Genomic DNA, 6935 nt, shown 5'->3' with positions numbered 1-6935 from the left:
ATTCATGAAACTACATATTTTAGGAGCCTTAAAATATTTGTCAAACTCTCATCACCACCAAGGTAAACGTCTTGAGGATATACAGAGTACTATATATAAAGATATAGACATATATCAAATCATTAAAATATTACAGACTACCACTATATTTTAATAATGTTAGGGAAAATTGACATAATGCTAATAATCAAATCCGAACATAACATTAGTGTCTAAAAACAAATATGAACCTAACATTAGTGAGTAAAAGAAAAAAAATAATAATTGAATAGTAAATTTCTAAAAAAACGATAAGTTGGGTGACGAAAAAATCCATTTTCTATTAATCTTTCTATATGGTCATGAGGTTATACGTGTAGCATAACTTATTTCCATGTGATCACGACAGGTTCTTTATAAATATTTTTCAGAACATGTCACACGAGTTTTGGAATTGTGTCATGAGTTTAGGGTGCTTTCCGACATGTTTCTCTCATCGTATACAATCAAATTTTTCCTGGTTTACTTGTGAATTTAGTTCTTAGAAAACAAATTAAATCAATCTTTCGTACTATTTACGGGATAGAAAAGAGGGACCCTTGATTCTCGGCGATGCCTTATTGTAAATTACAAATGACACAAAACGACTTAAGTCGAGTCACATCATCCTTTTACTTGATTACATTGATCAAATTCAATATAACCTTTCTTTTCTTTCTTTTAACCTAGAATTGTCCAAAGCAAACGGAAGCATTATGAAGAAGTGCAGATAGACTCTGTAATCAGGACATTCATACTTTGAATTGAAACATAGGCACAATTGCATACAATGCATTTAACACCTTAAATTAAAAAATAATAATAATAATAACAAGACATGTAGAGGGGAAAAAGAATAACGACTCATATATTCAACACTATGATGATCTTCCCAGGAAAGGTGTACGACAAGTTGGACAAGTTGGTCTCCTTACCAGCCACAAATCAATGCAATGCTTATGGAATACATGGCTGCAATCTGGGAAGGTTCGACAAAGATCTTTGTATGCAAAACTGTCCAAACATATGCTACAAAGTGAGGTCGGTATATCAATAACAGCGTGTTGGAAACAGGGAGCTTCTTGCAAGTCCTTCTCAGATAAACCCGATAATTTTTTGCCTTTATGTGATTCTAAATCTTCAGCTTCTGCAGCATCGTCACGAATATCATTAACCAGGTAACATATCAGTAAACATACAATAATGAGCCAGATGATCCCGGGGGGAGGGAGAGGAGGAGGTGAAGGAGAAGGAGAATGAGAGACCATTAGAGCTTAATTCAACTTCAAACTAATAGTAACACTTGTATCTCTTTACAAACCAATATATAAAATCATGCACTTGACGTAGAAATTAATAAGTTGATTGACACTTCTTTGGTTGACAATTGACATGTAGAATCTAAGTATTCTGCTGTTGAAGTTAACTTGCATGGACTACATACAAACACTTCTATTCTCTATAGTTCTGTTCTTTCTACTCCATCTGTTTCTACTTTTTAAATAGCAGACCTTAAGACTTTTTTCGCTTACTAACGTACTAAGAAAAGGTCGAATTTACAATAATTATCACATAGGCATTAGGCACATTGTGCATGTTAAAACTGAATGACTCTGTCAACAGTTATAACTGTTATGCCTACATGGTCAATCATTGTGTGTGTGTGTGAGGCTTTGAGTATAATGTTGTCAATACTGATAAAAGAATGCTTATGCAACTAAAGAGATATTGCTACTTAGAAGTATGAACATGCAAGTAAATTACACTAAACATACAGCTATGTTCATCTGAAACTGAAGCAAAAACCTGCAGATGTTATAGGTAATAATCTCGTTTAGCATTTGAATAATTATCGAGTTACCTAATATTATTCTTAACTCCATTATTAGGTATCAAGTGTTCTAATCTATATATTCTTGGAAAGTAAATTTTGTTTGGAGTATACTCACTTTGTTCCAAGTATACATGTACCGGCCCTTTTTGCAACTTTGATGTCTCTTCAAGTTGCATATACATCAGTTAAGCTTACTTAAATCTAGTAAATAGATTGAAACTGCAGGAACCAGGAAGCCCTTTCTGTTGATCAATTTTTCTGATATTAGGCATTCCTTATAATTCACTAAATATTGCCTAATGAACGCGTCCTGTATTATGTATACACGCAAATTAACATCATGAGTTAACATACCGAGGATCCATCCTTCACAATCCAGCAGGAGAAGATACTGCAGTAGCTGTTATTACATCAGGCCTTTAATAAGGGTGTGAAGAGAAGATATTACATTAGCTGTTATTGATCCGTCTATGTTAATATACCGAGGATCCATCCTTCACAATCATACAGGAAAGGCTACGATTATAAACAGCACTGCAGATTACATGACGATATGAACCTGAGTGAAATTAAAACATTGAGTTTCTTAAGATGATTGAGATATATAACTTTTTAGATATTTCCTGCTTTAGTTGAACTCAAATTTTCCACGAATTTGTTGCAGAGGCCACATTTAATCTGGTGAAGCTTATTAATTTGTACTAACAGTTGATTTAGAAGGAGAGTCCAGATCAAGCAAAAGTAATATGTGTAAAAGAATCACAGTTTCACAGGAGGAAACTTTATATTCAATTTGTATCAAACTCCTACAAAAAAATGAAAAATAAAAAAAAAACTTACAAGTTAAACCACCAGTGTAACAGGAACAACTTCAAGAGTGAAGCACAGGCTGCAGTTTAAGGAGCCGAATAATCTGATAAACCTAATAGTTATATCATCGTTAAATTCCAACTGATAAGCTTCATCTGCTCCGCCCAATGTTATATCTCTGCACGATTTCCATAACTCAGCCTGACCTTCATGCAGAACATTTATCAGATAAGCTGAATGAATATTCAGCTGGCCTGGTTGGATTACATATTAAGAGTCAAGATAAGTATCTTCCTATTTCCTTGAGAAGGGCATTCAGCCCACAAACTGTTTGGGACATTTGTAAAAAGGAAGAGGTTTTTAAATCAGAGTATAAATTTGTGCTATCTCGCCAGAGAATTATTTCAGTTACCCAGTTTCAGAGGGTTAGCATTTATTATGTGTAGCTTACTTATGTTACTTGTCGTTCATCCATTCTGCCTTGGCGAAAATCTTACTAGAAACATGAGGAAGACGTAAAAATGGTGAAGATGAGGAACCCTCTTGGTAAAATACTGGTCGGTCGGATTTTACTGGGGCACTATTGCTCTGCTTTCTTCTGATGGTCACTCTATTTTGTCCTAATTTATTTTCTTTCCATTCGCAAGTCGTTACCATCTTATTAGTTTAATGACTTGTAAACCGTAACACCTTATCGACAAGTGTTTATCGACCCAACTTATAAGCCGATAAGTTCAAACGTACTTATTCTCAACTTATTTTTAATTTTTTATTTTTTTATTAATTTTAGTTTTAAAAAATATTTTTTAAATATTAATCTAACTTAAAATATAAAAATTAAGATAATTATATTTAAAAATTATTTATTTCAGTCTAAGTAAAAAAAATTCTGAATTATAAGTAAAATTATTCAAACAATTTTATAAGTTATAAGCATTCATCTATCACTTATAAGTGACTTGTTCAATTTAAATCATAAGTTACTTATATTTATCATCTCATTTACCTAAACATTAGAGAACCCAGGTGGACTTGAACCACCATCCTCTCAAATAAAATTTGAGTGCTCTTTCCAGTTTGAGCTTATAGGTCCGCAACATCTCACAAATCCACAACAAAATTTTCTTTAAGCTTATAACAACAGTTTTCCTATTATCTCCAACAAAAAATTCATCTGAAACATGACATTTGGAAAAAAAAAACACATCTCCAAAATACCAAAAAAAATTATAGAATCAATATACTATGAAATGTAAAATAAAAAAATTCAGATATAATTAACAGTCAATTATAAAAATTCCTTGCACTGTTCGTTCATAATATCTATATTACTCTTTCATACTATTTTAAACAGTTAAATTATACTGGTTCAGATACAATTTGGAAGACAAAATTGAATACTTTAATCTTACTACGCATATGAAGAATTTTTAAAAGAGGTATTAGGTGGACAGAAAGATTCAGCAGCAAACAGTACAGTTCTGTAAAATTAGAATGCTAGTGTTGAACAATCTCTGAATAAAAGAAAACCAATTATTTACCAAAATATATTTACCAGTTGGGTTTGGAAAATATAAAAAAAAAACAGTTCACAAATTATATTAAATTTGGATTTTCTGGAAAACTCTAGGAAATTTTCTTTTAATACAGAAAGTCATTCAACCAGTATCATTATTGATTATTCGTTAATTACTGTAACCATTGTTACATGGGACTATCAACAATAAAGTGTGTAACTCTTTGTAATTGTGGCCAGACTAACAAGATCACTAAAAATTAAAAATTAGCAGAAGTATGGAAATTGTTACCAGTGAGGAATCCAGCTACAGAGTCGGCAAAGTAACTCCTTGGGCCAATAGACACTAATATTCAAAACTACACAATAATACATGTAAACATAGATTATAGACATTCTAACCTACACAACCCCGAAGCATAAGTTACCATATTAGTTCACAAAACAGTACAAGCCTTCAAAAATTCCAAAAAGAAGCATAATGATCAGTTATACATGTATAGAAGAATTAAGAATATTCATAAAAATGAAAAAATTAACATCCAGAAAAATGACAGTTGCAAATGGCCACAATTTGAAGTATTTGACACATGACATACTTGTGAAGATAAATGTACCAACAGCTTGATGATCTCGTACACAGAAACATCCTGAGAAGATACAATCTGCTGCAGCAAGCACAAAATTGATAATTGATAAATATTGCAATACATGCTTCCTGTTGGAGCCGTGATCTACGATGGGGACTTCATTTCAAAGCTCTCTTCCACTTCTACTCGGAACAAATAACGCTTTACAAAGAAGTCCTAGAATTGTTCTGTATAAATTCTCCTGAAATACACTACACATACATTTATACTTGCACTAGCTACCCTCAATTCACCTGGAATACCTCGCCTCGCTATTACAAATCGTAATGTAGACAGTTTTTTCACCAATGTCAAAGGAACACAACACAACAAATCAACTGAGATGACAAAAATTGAAAAGTATACACAACACTGCATGTATGCTAGGGAATGTAATGCCTCAGTTACTTATCTTCAATTAGTGGGAACTAAAATACAATAGTTGCTAAAACATCAATTCTGTAGTAGGCTCGCATAAACAAATGTAATTTACCTAAACAAAATGATAGAATTGTTGGATTTTAATAGATATTTCTCATTTAACAAAACTGTTGTTTGTGAGAATAAATGACTAGCAACTCGGAATTAAATAATTCATAAATGTAAATTTAGGCAATTAGTGTGGTGTAGGAATAATATCTGATTTACTTGGAATACAAGAGCAGATTAATTAACACATTTATAATGTAATAAACCAACTGAACTCTGAATGGAAACTTTAATTTTGGCTAATATGAACCAATTAAAAGAGCAAATTCTGTGTACCTTTGGAGATCAGAAGTGCTACATGTTGCTGATAGATCCTTGATTTGCAGGCTCATTCGTGTTACATGGCATAAACCTTCAATGTATTTCGATATAGTATATCCAAAATTCAACAACTTTTGTTACTTGTACCGGTGCAGTGATGGACAATCGAATAGCAGTGCTGAAATGCTGGGAAAATAGTGCAAGAAACAAAAAGAAAAGACACCGGGCCGACACGAGGTGAAGGGAGAGCCGAGCAAAAACCTCGTGCCATCTCCCTTCAAAAACACGAAACAGAGTACTTTTTATTAGGTTACTTTTGACCTGCCAAGCAAGCGCACCTGACATGGCAAAGGCCAGACACACACACGCACAACAATAAAAATCATAATCTTTTCCTCTCTGTCCCTCTCTTTTTCTCTCTCACTACATATACTTATACTTTTAAACATAATCACAACAATTAAATAACATCATTCAATACCAATTCAATCATCTTCTTCTTGAAACCGAGAGCTCGTGTCGAAACAAAACAAAACGATTAATATCAACAGAGCACCATGTCCCGGCCTAAATCACACCACCAGTAGTCCACACGACAGCGTACAGTGAGTTTCCAGCAGATCTGAAACAAAACGTTCATAATTGAATACATAACTTATACATACAGAAACAAACACACAAATCATCGACGTAGAAGCCTGTTACGAACCTCAAATCATCTTTAATTACGCGAATCGACCGAAAATGAAGATCGAACCGTCCGATTCAACCAGAAACATCTAGATCGAACAAAATAATCACAAAAAATCAATTAAATACAGATCTACCGAGTAAACAAGCAGAAACGAAGCCAAAAGCTAGATCTACAACCAAACAATTCATTTCTGGCACGTACCTCAACAGATCTATACATAAACAACTGATTTAAACAAATCTCGGCGAGATTTTCTCTCCGGGGAGAACTCTGACCGGAGAGGCATGACTACTCCGCCGTGAAACACCGCAGAGCCATAGCCGAAACGTAGATCGATCTCCGATCTACAACTACATGAACTATACATACATATTTTTGTATGTATATGTAACCGAAAAGAGGCGGCGAGAAATGAACGTCAGAGAGATAAGATTAGCAAATGAAAGGCAGAAATAAAAAGGAGACGGTTAGGGCATTATATTGACGCGGGGAGTTGATCGGACGGCTGAGAATGAAGATGACGTGGAGGGTTTTAACGGTGGGAGATGAGAAAACGTGATTAAGATGAGTATGGGCTGTTTTGCTGGGTCTTGACTTTAGCGGTCAATAATAGAGCCGTGTGTATGTTTCTTTCGACATTTGTCATCGCTGGCATCATCGTGCATCATCGTGCCTTTGAACAAA

At 33.8% G+C, this 6935-nt stretch overlaps 1 long non-coding RNA gene across 8 annotated transcripts; it reads right to left on the bottom strand.

The window, feature by feature from the left end:
- Positions 1–863: 863 nt before the first annotated feature.
- On the bottom strand, positions 864–6709 carry LOC141706789 (uncharacterized). 8 transcript variants are annotated; one of them, XR_012568889.1, is made up of 7 exons: positions 6453–6709; positions 6267–6336; positions 3669–6179; positions 2693–2916; positions 2207–2411; positions 1968–2094; positions 864–1165 (listed from the first exon to the last, which is right to left on the bottom strand). It is a non-coding gene; the product is annotated as an uncharacterized LOC141706789 (long non-coding RNA). The 8 variants fall into 8 exon arrangements; XR_012568888.1 differs by having other exon boundaries at positions 1968–2411; XR_012568895.1 differs by lacking the exon at positions 1968–2094.
- Between the last annotated feature and the right edge of the window lie 226 nt (positions 6710–6935).

The sequence above is a fragment of the Apium graveolens genome, chromosome 2 (genome assembly GCF_009905375.1).
Source record: "Apium graveolens cultivar Ventura chromosome 2, ASM990537v1, whole genome shotgun sequence".
In the NCBI taxonomy this organism is placed as follows: Eukaryota; Viridiplantae; Streptophyta; class Magnoliopsida; order Apiales; family Apiaceae; genus Apium; species Apium graveolens.
The sequence above is the reverse complement of the archived record's forward strand: the minus strand, read 5'-3'. Positions and strand labels throughout refer to the sequence as shown.